The sequence below is a fragment of the Symphalangus syndactylus genome, chromosome 21, assembly GCF_028878055.3.
Source record: "Symphalangus syndactylus isolate Jambi chromosome 21, NHGRI_mSymSyn1-v2.1_pri, whole genome shotgun sequence".
Classification (NCBI taxonomy): Eukaryota; Metazoa; Chordata; class Mammalia; order Primates; family Hylobatidae; genus Symphalangus; species Symphalangus syndactylus.
In genome coordinates, this window is record NC_072443.2 from 84,618,946 (window position 1) to 84,632,273 (window position 13,328).

Below are 13,328 nucleotides of genomic sequence, written 5' to 3' on the forward strand. Positions count from 1 at the left end.
TGAGAATTGCCAGATGGAGCCTGTACAGAGAAGTGTCTCCTAAGCAAATCCGAAAAACTGAACTCTTTTTTTTTTCTCACAGGAAATTAACTGTGTTTCTCCAAACACTAGTGTTGAATGGAATATAATTTAGAAACGATAGCATAGACGTATAGTGAGTTTAGGACTAGAAATAGCACTATAACAAGTCAATTCTTACCATGTGAAGGTAAGAAAGTGTCTTAGTTACAATCCTGGGCCATTCTGCCTTTGCAGGGGCCTCGTTTAGTCATCACTCAGACTTGGCATCACTGTTCAGGCCCCTCCAGCCCGGTGTCTGCATTTCTCTTGACAGGCGGCTTCCTGCTGAGGCCATGTGTAACACACATGGCAGCATTCTTTCTCCCTAGTAGGAGTGGCTGCACCTGTTAACAGCCTGGGCCCAATTACTCTCAAAAATTTGGACTTCAGCTGCAACACTAAAGCAGCAGTCCTTGAGCCTTTTCAGCCCATACTAATTTGATTTCTAGTGACACTCCTAAAAATGCAAGGTTCTACAGCTCCATTTTATATCAGGGACTTCCTTGGCAGAAGGAAAACTGCAGGACCAGGCTCATACAGCATGTGCAGAGGTCAGCCTTCCTGTAAGAGGAGGGGACCAGGAAAGGAAGAAAACACCCTGAGTAGCTGACATCCTTGCCAGCCAGCTGCCACTTATGTCCTGGGTCTCCTACTTAGCTATCCAAGCCAGCACAAATGTGTCAAACCAGCTCTCAACGTTTGAAGGGAGATAGTGTGGCTCATTTTCTTCCTTGTGCAGCAGTCACAAAGGATAAGAATGCCCAGCCTAACAGTATGGAATCGTGCAAAGGAGCTCAACCTGTGAAATTTTGAGAGGATCACAGAATATCTACTCATCTTTTAGTCTCCTGCAGCATCTAGCAAGAAACTTTTTCCTTCCCATTTAAGATTAAGTAGTACCTCCTAGTCTGTCAAGTCTTCTTGACTTGAGTCTTCTTTGTAAACTCATGGGGAGGACTCCATCTTGGGTGTGCTGCATTTAGTGACATTCATGGATATTCCTGATTTAAGGTACTATGGGGAGTGAGGGAAAATGGTTAAAAATCTGGGTACCCATCCCGACAGGACTTCCTGGGGCCATTTGGGAACCATCCTCTCCTAGATGATTTGTGTCCCCTTGACTTACTGTTAAGTGACTCGTGCTACCTCTTTTCTCCTCCCTATTTCTTGAGTAATGTACCACTTGGCCAAAACTTAATCATCCAGTATTCAATTCCCTCGAGATTTTAGAATTTCATTATAGGCTGGCAAGGAACTAATCAGCTTAAGGAGCTAATGGTCTTCAAGTATGTTGGTATTTCTTTCTAATGCACCTCAAAGAGAGTCTTCTCAATGCATATTATAATACAGAGGGGTGATTCTCATAGCGGTAAATTGGAATCTTAACCTAGGCTTATGGGGAAGGCATATTGAGAGTAATGTCTTTAATCCTCAAACTATTCCATTTACTGCCTTTTGGTAGGTCAGGACCCAGTCTTTCACGTGTGAAAACTTGAACACAACTCCTCCTAGAACCAGGCTCACTCATAACAATTCAGGTTCACATCCATAAAAATGTCAACAAATTCTGGCTTCAGCATAAAGGCCTTCTTTGTGTCTTTGCAAGTATAGTAGAAATGGTTTGCACAAAGACTCTCTTTATTAGATTAGGAGAGCTTCATTTTTGGTGCAAAGTAACATTAGACATAATAGGCAGGAAAGGGTAGAAAGCTCCATTGATTAAAGAAAGGAATATTATCACTCTCACTTTCTTCTGAACCTAAACAAGTTCTCAGGTTTTGTTTGACATCCAAACCATTACCCAAATTCTAAAGCTTAGTCTATTAAAGAGGGAAAGTGGAAAATCTATAGAAATGACTATTTTGGCCCAGGCTGATATAAGTCAGAGGGCCTTTGATCCATACAATCAATGTGTTGAGAGGAGATTGTAACTCTTAGGGAAAGATTGTCTTTGCAAAGACAGAAGATTGGGTTATTTACACAACAAGGTCTGCATGAGTAAGTGATATCTTTGCATATCTACATAAAATCGGGTCAATCAAATTCAATTTAAGAAACAACAACAGGAAAATTACCAGCAACACAACATATTAAGTAAGTTAAAACTATTTGGGAATGTGTTGGAAATTCACTATTTAACTGCTAATGATTTAATTAAATTTTATATAGGTGGGAAAGATATAGACCTTCATATCTATAGACTTATGCATTGATATATTTTTAGGTGTATGTATCTGTGTATCTGTTATAGACTGAATGTTTGCGTCCCTCAAAATTCATATGTTGAAATATAATCTCCATTGTGATGGTATTTGAAGGTGAGACCTTTGATAGGTAATTAAGCCATGAGGATAGAGCCCTCAGGAATGGGATTAGTGCTCTTATAAGAAGATATCAGAGAGCTAACTTCCTCTTTTTCCACCACATGATGATACAGTGAAAAGTGGACAATCTCCAACTGGAAGAGGGTGCTCACCAGGAACTGACCATACTAGCACTCTGATCTTGGATTTCTAGCCTCCAGAAGTGTGAGAAATAAATGTTTGTTTTTTATAAGCCAACTAGTTTATAATAGTTTGATAGTAGCCCAAACTGTCTGTCTTTCTCTCTCTCTCTCTATCTGTATGTCTAAGTTACCTATCTGTCTGTCTGTCTATTTAGCTAATCTATCCATCTATTGTTTAACATATATACTCTGCCAGGCACAGTGTAAAGCACCTCACATGCACTACCTCATTTAACTCTCATAAAACATCATGAATGAAACAATGGATTTTTGTGTGATGTACAGGAGAACACTGGAGTCAGAAATCACCTGAAGTAAATGAACAAACTAGGACTTGAACTCAGGTCTTCCTGATCTTTCAGCCAATGTTCATGATCACTGTATTGTGCTGCCTCCTTTTTCCTTTCTGTGTCTCTGGATATTGTATGGACATAGATGTGGCAATATAGGTGTATTAGTTCATTTTCACACTGCTATAAAGAACTACATGAGACTGGGTAGTTTATAAAGAAAAGAGGTTTAATGGACTCACCATTCCTCATGGCTGGGGAGGCCTCAGGAAACTTACAGTCATGGTAGAAGGCAAAGGAGAAACAGGCACCTTCTTCACAAGGTGGCAGGAGAGAGTATGAGAAGTGCCATACACTTAAGCCATCAGATCTCTTGAGAACTCGCTATCACAAGAACAGCATGGAGGAAACTGCCCCCATGATCCAATCACCTCCCACCAGGTCCCTCTCTCAACATGTGGAGATTACAATTCGAGATGAGATTGGGTGGGGACACAGAACCAAACCCTGTCAATGACCTTCATGAGGATGATAGTGATTTCCATCAAAAGTTTTCCATGGGATCTGTTGGTAAAAATTCACCTGATGGGTTTTGTATTAGTTTCCTAGGGCCACCATAACAAAGTACTGCAAACTAGGTATCTTTAAAAAGTTAGAAATGTATTGTTTCATAGTTCTGGAGGCTAGAAGTCTGAAGTTGTGGTATTGGTAGGGCCATGCTCTCTCTAGCCTGTAGAGGAATCCTTCCTTGCCTTTGGTTTATAGCTTCTGGTAATTTGCCAGCAATCTTTGATGTTCCTTGGCTTGTAGCTGCATCACTCCAATCCCTGTCTTCATGGTCACAAGAAATTATGTGTATCTCTATCTTCATGTGGCTGTCTTCTTGTAAGCACATTAATTATATAAGTTTAGGAGCCCACCCTATTTCACTATGACCTCATCTTAACTAATTACATCCTCAACGCTATTTCCAAATAATGTCACATAATGAGGTAGTAGTGATTAGGACTTCAACATATCCATTTGGAGCTGGGGGTGGAGAAGGAACCCAGTTCAACCCATGACAGGGCTTATTCAATCACATTGATGTATACCCCAGGTAACTTACCCCCATGTGATTAGTGTTACTTAATATATCATATATGCCTGTGCTCAGATATCATTGCAAAAGAGTAAGGAGACCTGATGTAAGTCAATATTCATTTAAATCAGATTAGAAACCTAATCCAAACTAGCTAAAGTAAAACAGAAATGTCTTGGCTCACATAATCATAACATCTAGCATTAAGTCTTCAGGCACTCAATTCAGGGACTCATTCAGGGGCTCAAAGGCCTCGGAGCTCTTACTTTTACAACATTTCTTGATTCTGTCCTTGCCTGTTGGCTTAATACATAAATAGTCTTTCACTCAATGATAGGCAAGATAGCCCCTAGCATCCCCAGATTCACTTGAGCACATGTTATAAGCTGAGGCTGAGTTCTTGTTGAACAATTTGTGTATTAGCCTCGGCCACAGTAACAAACAACCCCCAAATAAACAAATATTTATTTCTCATTTATGAGTCTGTGGTTGGCAGCATCTCTTCTTGGCTCTATTCTGTTCATCTCTTATTCCAAGACCTAGGCTGAAGCAGAGAAGCCCTCATCTGGGCCATGCTATTCTCAGTGCAAAGGACAAAAATGCAGAAAGTTGAGTTAAGCCTTGCAACCTTATTTAAAGATTCTATGTAGACATGGATATTTCATATCTGCTTATAGTCCTTTGGGCAAAGAAAGTCACATAACCAAGCCAGACAATGTGGCTGGATGTTACAGATAAGGTAGGGGTGTATTATCCTCTTCATAGAACAAGAAAAAAAATAATTGGGGAGAAAACAGAACCTAGCACAATGAGGTTGGGGTTAAGTTAAAGAAGTCTCATGTCACAGACTGTGACTCAATGGTTGAGAAATGATTGGGAAGATCCAGAAGTAACTTTTGCCCTCGATTTGCTCCCATGGCTCCTGAAGCTGAGGGACAGTACTCAATAGTCTAACTTAAATATAGATATGAAGTGGCTCCAAAAATCAACCACTTAAGGTACAGTCCAGGAAAACGGGACTCCATGTGAACTTAGAATTTCTGAGCTAAACAGCATGAACTCTCTACAGTGCACATCAGGGGAGGCAAGTGGATCACTGGGTAAGGGGTAATGGGTTAATTTACCCAGGTGCAGGGACCACATGTTAATTACCCAGCTGCTTAGGGGAAGTAGGACCAGTAGTTGAGAGTCCCCATTTGCTCTGCTGAGTATGGCTGCAATACACACACACTTACCTTTTGGCCTCAGATTGAATCCCAGGCTAGGAGTGAAAGGGGAGAAATACCCTTTAAACCCTCTCTGTACCGCCCTGCTTTTTGGCATTTTGTTTTGTTTTGTTGTTTTCATTTTTCACAGCCACCCCTTTCCACCTTAACTGGTCTGGTTACAGGTTATTTCCAAGCAGAAGCCCCATTCCCTATTCCACTGATTTTCAATCTCATTCAGGAGGCAGGGCACTTTGGAGTTGTAGTTATCTAGCAGGTTGTGGCTGCTGACACTGAGGTATGTTAAGTAACTTGTGGCTCTATCTGGGACAGACAGTCTTATAGCATGAGGCTAAGTCATTGTAAGGACAACTAATAAAAGCTGTGGTTGTGTTTGTGTCAATGCTGAGGTACAGGGTAGCAACTAAGGGCACAGGCTCGGAAGTCAAACTGCTTGGCTTCTATTTCAGCTTTATTACTTCTTTGATCAAGCTTCTTAACCTTTCTAAGACTCAGTGTCTTCATTCATCAAAAGGAGATAATAATAGTCTCAATAGTTGCCCTGAGGATTCACTAAGATAATCCACATTAGGCACTTAGTAGACTGGCAAGCACATGGTAAGCACTCAGCAAATGATTATTACTGTCATCATCATCATCATCATATCATCACCAGCATCACAGATAATGTTGATGATCGTTATATCAATAATGTATCACTGATACTTCAGATCAGTAATAATGCTATATAACATAAATGGTTCACATTCATTGAATGCTTTCTCTGTGTCAGGCACACTGTTTCAGCTCTTCTCAAGCACATCTTCACGAGAACCCTAAGAGGTAGGTGGGGTTATAGCCTCCCATTTTACAGATGAAGTATCTGAGCCCACACTCATAACATCGGATACTATGCTTCTTGCGATAACACAGAACTACAGCCTAAAGAAATGTTTCTTTGGGACCAGAATGCCTGGTTTTAAATACCAGCAACCCCATCCTGCTTCATTGGTACAGTCAGACAAAAGCAGTCACACTGTTCGAAGAGCAGTCAGCCTTGAGCCCACATTCTGTATAAATCACCCAGTGAAAAAATGACCCAATTAGACAGGTTGGCTGCTGTGCACAATTGCAGCCTCCTGGAGTGCTTAAATGTAAGTCTTTTTGAGGGCCAGTGCTACACCTTTGCAAAAGGCCCTGCTCGTGGGTCTGCTAGGTGGCTGGCTGTGCTGTGGTTGACCTGGCCCACAGATAATGAGGGAATTTATGTCTGCAGAATTATGATATTGCATTTAATGTTTAGACTACGAAAGAATGGGGGAGTTTGAATGTTTTTCCTGTAATGATTAATTTTAGGCCTCTTGGGGAAAACTGCACACTGCAAAATCCCAAAGATTTTTCAACAACCTCTGATTGCTTTTGGAATCGCAATGCAACATTTTCAGGAGACAGTTTTGACATGGCACATTTTGGAGTCCCTAAACAGGGAGCTAATTATACATCTACTTAGCATTAAGGGTATCTCTGAATCTCTGAGTGCCTGAAAATGTTCCAATGAAAGTCATGTATTTATTCCTGGCTTTTATCCCAAATGAAAAACTTCCTAGAATTTCCTCCTTTTTCCTTTGGAATATATATTGAATTTATTTTCTAGATTTTCTCCAATAGAGTAGGTACAAAAATAAATATTTGTACTCAGCATTTATGTCCTGTTATAGCTTCTGATTACTTTGGTTGTCTTAGCAGTTGATTTAAATTATCACAGTAAACTAAGCTATTCTTGGTAATATCTTCCCAGCATAACAAAGTTTATTTGCCACTAATGTAAACTTTTGAGGGGGGAGTTGTTTTGTTTTGCTTTGTTTTTGAGACAGGGTCTCACTCTGCTCACTCTGTCACCCAGGCTGGAGTGCAGTGGTGCGATCACGGCTCACTATAGCCTCAACCTCCTGAGCTCAAGCCACCCTCCAACCTCAGCCTCCCAAGTAGCTGGGACTATAGGCACGAGCTAATTTTATTTTATTTTTGTAGATATGGGGTCTCCCTGTGTTGCCCAGGCTGTCATACAAACTCTTTTAAGGGACTGGTGGCTCTCTAGGGCCAATTTTCTTACAAACTCCCTTATAAGAGATCCATTTTCTGTATTGTATAATTCTGACATCGGGGCCTGCAGCCTCTGTATCACTGAGACAGAATAAGAGAGAGCTGGAGAGTCATGTGCTGGCTCTTAAATACTTTGGCCTTTAAGGTAGCATTTTCATTCGGAGTCCCTTGGCCAGAACTGGTCAGAGTATGCTCACTTATCTGCAAGGGAACAGGAAATGGAGCAGAGCACATGGATATTCATGGAACAGTATATGTCTTTTTCATACCACCGAATCCAGTTCCTCTGCAAGGATAGTGAAGGCTAACAGATCATGCATGCTGTCAGTGCTATGAGTAAGGCAACATGGGAGAAAAAGGAGGCATAGATTCTTCTGGCTGAGATTTACATGTTTTCCCCCACAGATCTAATTTTGAAGTTTGAGGGCTCCCTGGGCTCTCACATCCCCCTACTGCTGGTGCAGAGATATGGGAATATAGAGGCCCATGAACATTGAGGCGCTCTAAGGAAATCACATGTTTAACCTCCCTTAACTAAAACCCTGCATTGCAAATATGAACCTTTAATTAGATGCACATAGATCCATATAGAATAAAGATAAATTTTCAGAGGCCAAGGCAGTAGAAAAAATTGTGTAGAGATTACTTCAACCCACTTAATATTACTATCCATAGTTGAAATTCATGTCGTTAGTTCCATGTTATTTGGCCAACCTAGAGTGATTATTATAATTAACCATGACTTCCTTTTGGTACCCAATGTGTACCATATACATGCAAAATAAACATCATTCTGCATCCGTATTTTATCTTTTTTTGGTTGTTTCTTCAAAGTCATTGTGCTTAACCTGGAGAGCCTTTGAAACACAAATTAAGATTTTCTTTTTTTTTTTGGAAAATTTACATAATACAAAATGAGTTCCGTGAGTAAATTTGTCTTGCTTATTAACTAAGGGATTTGGTAGGATACACACACACACACACACACACACACACACACACAGAGTACTATTGGTTAAAAAAACAAAAACAAAAAACCTCTACTTCTTAAAAAAGTATAAAACTTAACAAACTGTGTACTTGTAAAGGAATCACATATCATATTGGAAAGAGATTCTCCCGTAAGTCTGCCTTAATCAAGGGTATGACATGGCTGAAATACTGTTTTTCAATGAGTGGTGAGTTAATTTGCTTGGCTCAAAGATTTAATGTAATTTGGTCCAAGAAGTCAAGCAAGTGCCTTGTGAAGTGTATATGAACCAGTTGTATCTAGCATCTTTCTGGGAACTTTGCATTTCTCTTTAAGAAGAAGCAAACTTCAAATAGCCATACTTTATCATCCGCAGGCACATACACTTGGCTGGGATAACTTTGTTTCAGAGTATAAAGAAAGTTGTCAATGACTAAGAGATACATCAAATATGCTATGAGAGTTATAGAAGAAAACCAAAATTATATTGATTTCTTAGAAGTTACTGAAGCAACACAGTAACTTTCATTCTAGGTTTTCCTACTTAGTAGGGTACATGCCAAGGGGAAAATGTCTTCAACCCTGGAGGCAAAGAAAATGTGTTTTACTTCTTTGTCTTTGTTTCTTGTTTTTGATGATTATTTTTTAAAAACTATGAAGATAGAAAAAAGGATCACAGTCTGACAGAGTTCAAAATGAGAAATCAAATAAAACCACTGTTTCTTTGCCTTAAATATCAAATGATCAGTCATGTCTCTACCTTTTTCCACAGAATTGAACATTTGTATTATTCCATAATGTTGCCAAAATGTGGCTTTTCATTTTAATTTTAGGAAAGATCAAAAGGAATTCTTATATAAGTCTCTTGAAATGGAATAGAAATGTCTCCCTAAGTGCCTCTTTAATGTGAGGTGTTGTAATTCATCTCGAGATGAGCAGTTTGTGATCAAATGTCAAATTTGCAGAGAATGATGGATTCCAACTACAAAGACTTAGATGGGGCAAATGGTAGACAGCAATCCAACATGCATTAATTTAAAGAAAGTTAAAAAATATACATTATTTGTAGATCTTCTTGCGTTTGTGCCTACACAACCAAAGTAAATGAAAACTGAAAATTTCAGACAACTGAAAACTATTTAATTTATCACACAGTGGTTAAGACCCTTTGGCATCAGAGAAACCTGAGTTTAAGCTGTTGCCCCACTAATTCCCTACTGAGTGACCTTGTCCTTTTACTGCCCTGAGCTTCAGCTTCCTCATCTATAAAACAGGGATACCTATGGTATTCATGTTAATGATTAAGTGATACATGCCTGTAAAGCACTTAGCATAGCTGCTCTCAGTATCTGCATTTATGTGAATATTAGGATACATTCCTATACGTATTTCATTGTCCCCCAGCAGAATGACAATTGATGCCATGTTAACCACACCTTCTGGTGCCCTATACCACAGTACTTTGTATCCAGTAGACAATCAGTAATTATTTGTTGATGTTCTGTCATAGAAATGTCTGTTATTTTTGCCATCTCTGACTTTAAATGTCATTCTCTTGGCCTGTGTTATTCCAATTTAACTCAGCAGTTTGTCCATCACGGTTGAATAACTGACCAGTCCAGTGAAAAGAAATCAGTCAAACTTGTTCTTTGACTGCAGGGCCTCGTTTTTGCCTAAAATGTGAGGAAGGATTAGATGAGATGCTGACCGCAAGTAACACAGGCACAGCCTTGGTGGGTGGGGTAGCATTTGTGCTATAAAATGGACACTGCATGGCATGAAGTCAGGCTCAAAAGCTCTTAGTAAATACTGGTTTACTGGCTTGTTAATGACTGACATAGAAGGCATCATTGACAGCTGAGTTTTACCATTAAATATCACTGTCTTTAACTGTGTGAGAGGATTTTGAAATCTGTTGAGGGAGGCATATACAAAACAAAGTGTATTATCTCTGAGAGTGCCCCTAGCATTCCATAAGGTGGACTAATTATTTGCCAAGTGGAAACACAGTGTAAAAAAATGGTTTTATTCTAAGACTTGCAGTAATTATCAAGCAAATCCTTACTGGAGCCATATGAGGAATTTGGAAATGTGCTGGGGTGTTTTTAATTGTTACATTGATGATAAGGTCACTACTGGCAATTGGTGGGCAGGGGCCAGGCATGCCACACATCCAGCAGCATGTATGAGACACACGCCGAGACCCCCGTATATGAGACTCGCGTGCACTCATGCACATTGTAGCTCCTACAACGCCAGATTAGGGGCTGAGAAACACTCTTGAATATTGAATAAAGGCACTGAAGGGTCATTTCCCCAAGAAGCCTTACACATACTTACCAAATACCCACCATATGCCACACACTCAGAATACAGTGAGTAGATGGTGACAGGAGCTTATGTTCTTGAAGCAGCCGATAAACAAACCGTAAACATAGTAAATAAGGACATTATCTATTAGGCTAGGAGGTGAAAAGTGCAAAGAAAAAATAAAGAACAGGTTAAACAAAATGGAAGTTGCTGGAAAAGGGAACTATATTACAATTTTAAAGTAGGGTGATCCAACATGGTGAAACCCCATCTCTACAAAAAAAATTAGCTGGGCGTGGTGGTGTGCAACTGTAGTCCCAGCTACTCAGGAGGCTGAGGTGGGAGAATCACCTGAGCCCCAGAGACCAAGGCTGCAGGGAGCCAAGACTGCACCACTGCACTCCGGCCTTGGTGTCAGAGTGAGACCCTGGGTCTAAATAAATAAATAAGATGATCAGAGTAGGAGAGAATAATGCAGATAGGGAAACATACTGTGGAATTAAACTGGAGATCGTTAAAGAAGTCATGTTTTCAGGGATGTTTAAAACTGTGGCAGAATAATAAAGTGAGTTTCAGCTGTAATATTCCTTATTTTTAGCAAGAAAGCAGCCTTAGGGACATTACTGTAAATGATGGATAAATGCATAGATGGATAGCTGGATGGATGGATATAAAATGGCCATTAAAGAATCAATAAGAATATCAACATTTCTTGTGCTGGGATTCAGTCACTCAGTGAATTCAGATGGCCTGTCCTTCAAAGCTTGGTCTAGGGTAGATTGGGCAAATGATTCCTGAGACCAATAGATATCTCAGTCCATTGACTTTTTTCCCTTCTCCACCCAAGACACCTGTGGAAACTATTAGTCCTCTATAGAATGGGCTTCAGTAACGTGTAAGATAAACTGAGGCCTTCATTCAGAGCCTGATCCTTAAACTGTGTGTGCCTTAGACATGGTTTTGTAGCCTGAGCATTTTTCTGAGTATTCAGTACATCAGGTGTGGGAGCAAATTGATATTGGAGAAATCTTCATGGACAGATGTGGCTAATGTTCTCAGCTTCTCTCTCCTCCTCTGAGGCCAAAAGTGAAGTGAAATAAAATAGCCAAAATTGCAAGAGGATTTATTTCTCCTTTGAACTGCAACAGAACTCAACTATCCCTCTAGAAATTGAAATTGTCTGTGATAATAAATGAAAGTGCCATTAACACACACTGAGGCTCATAGGAAGTGGTTCTGCCAAAAGAAACATCCGTAAAAAAGCATACTCAAAAAGAAAATGACAAGGTCTGAAATTAAAGATCAAACAAACAGGGATGATCTTCATAGAAAATCCATCTGGAGAAGAAATATGAACTAAAGCAAACAGGCAATAAGACAGCAGCATTATGCACTATTGAAAAAGAATCAAACCCTCTGCAAATCAGCAGGAAGGGATGCTGTTGAGGTGCTAGTCAGAAGATAGTAGGAAGCCCCAGAGGGAGACTGCAACACTTCAAACAACAAACCCAACAAAACAAAATGTTTGCTTTATTTTACCAAAACATACACAGTGCTGCATTTTCAAAACTCCTTTGAAAGCCCCTTTGCAGAAGTAGCTGGAGAATCCTAACAGCAAATCTCCCCAATAGGAAAAAGTATGCAAAGGCTTAGAAGGATACCCAAAATAAATTAGTCTATAATGGTGGGGGTGAGGAGAGGGATGGGTGGAAGGATTAAGGAAGGAATGGTTGAAAAAAGGCTGAGAGAGAGGATGGAGAAAAGTTAGAAGTTGGAAACCAGTATTGGACATTTAAACTACTTTCAACATATTGATTTAACACACTGAATCTTTGTAATATTGATGTACTCACCACATCTTCCTAACAGAAGGTGGGGCTCACTTCTCCCTTTAGCAAGTGATTCTTTTTGAAGTATCAAGTTTCATCCAGGCTAAATACTCTTGCCAGTGAGAATGCAAAAGGAATGTAGTATCATATGAAATTCCCCCAATTTATTTAATACAAGTTTTGCTACATGGCTGTATGAAAATTACCAAAGGGCCTATCAATTCAAAGCCTGGCCTACTTCCTCTGGATACTCAAAAATATTATCGTAACAGACATGTATTGAGTTCTTAATATATGTCAGGTATTATGCTGGACTCCTGGCATATGCTGTTGCTTTCAATATACACATCAGTTCTCAAGGCTGCCAAGCCAGTGCATGTAAGATACACAATGCAAGGTCTCTGCCTCGCCATCTAATTAGTTTCTACTCCATGCCTCTATTCCCATTCTTTTTTACCCCCTTCCTTCTTCTTTAACACTCTCTCTACCTCCCTCCGTCCTTCTGCCCCCTCCTCCAACCTTCTCTCCAAATATAGGGATAGAAAAAGTCTAAGAGTTCTTTCAGCAGTGTTTTGTAGTTTTCCTTGTACATTCTTTCACCTCTTGGTTAGGTATATTCTTAAGTATTTTATTTTTCGCAGGAATTGTAAAAGGGGTTGAGATCTTGATTTGATTCTCAACTAGGTTGCTGTCAGTGTATAGCAGAGCTACTGATTTGTGTACATTAATTTCTATCTTGAAACTTTGTTGAATTCATTTATCAGTTCTAGGAGCTTTTTGGAGGAGTCTTTAGGGTTTCCTAGGTATATGATCATATCATCAGCAAACACTTTGACTTCCTCTTTACCGATTTGGATGCCCTTTATGTCTTTCTCTTGTCTGATTACTCTGGCTAGGACTTCCAGTACTATGTTGAATAGAAGTGGTGACAGAGGGCATCCTTGTCTTGTTCCGTTTCTCAGAGGGAATGCTTT

General features: G+C 39.8%; 1 protein-coding gene across 4 annotated transcripts in view; it reads left to right on the forward strand.

Annotated features, from left to right (window-relative positions):
* Nucleotides 1-13,328, forward strand: part of FHIT (fragile histidine triad diadenosine triphosphatase) — a 1,518,095-nt gene that overhangs the window by 1,429,097 nt on the left and 75,670 nt on the right. The window lies entirely within an intron of this gene.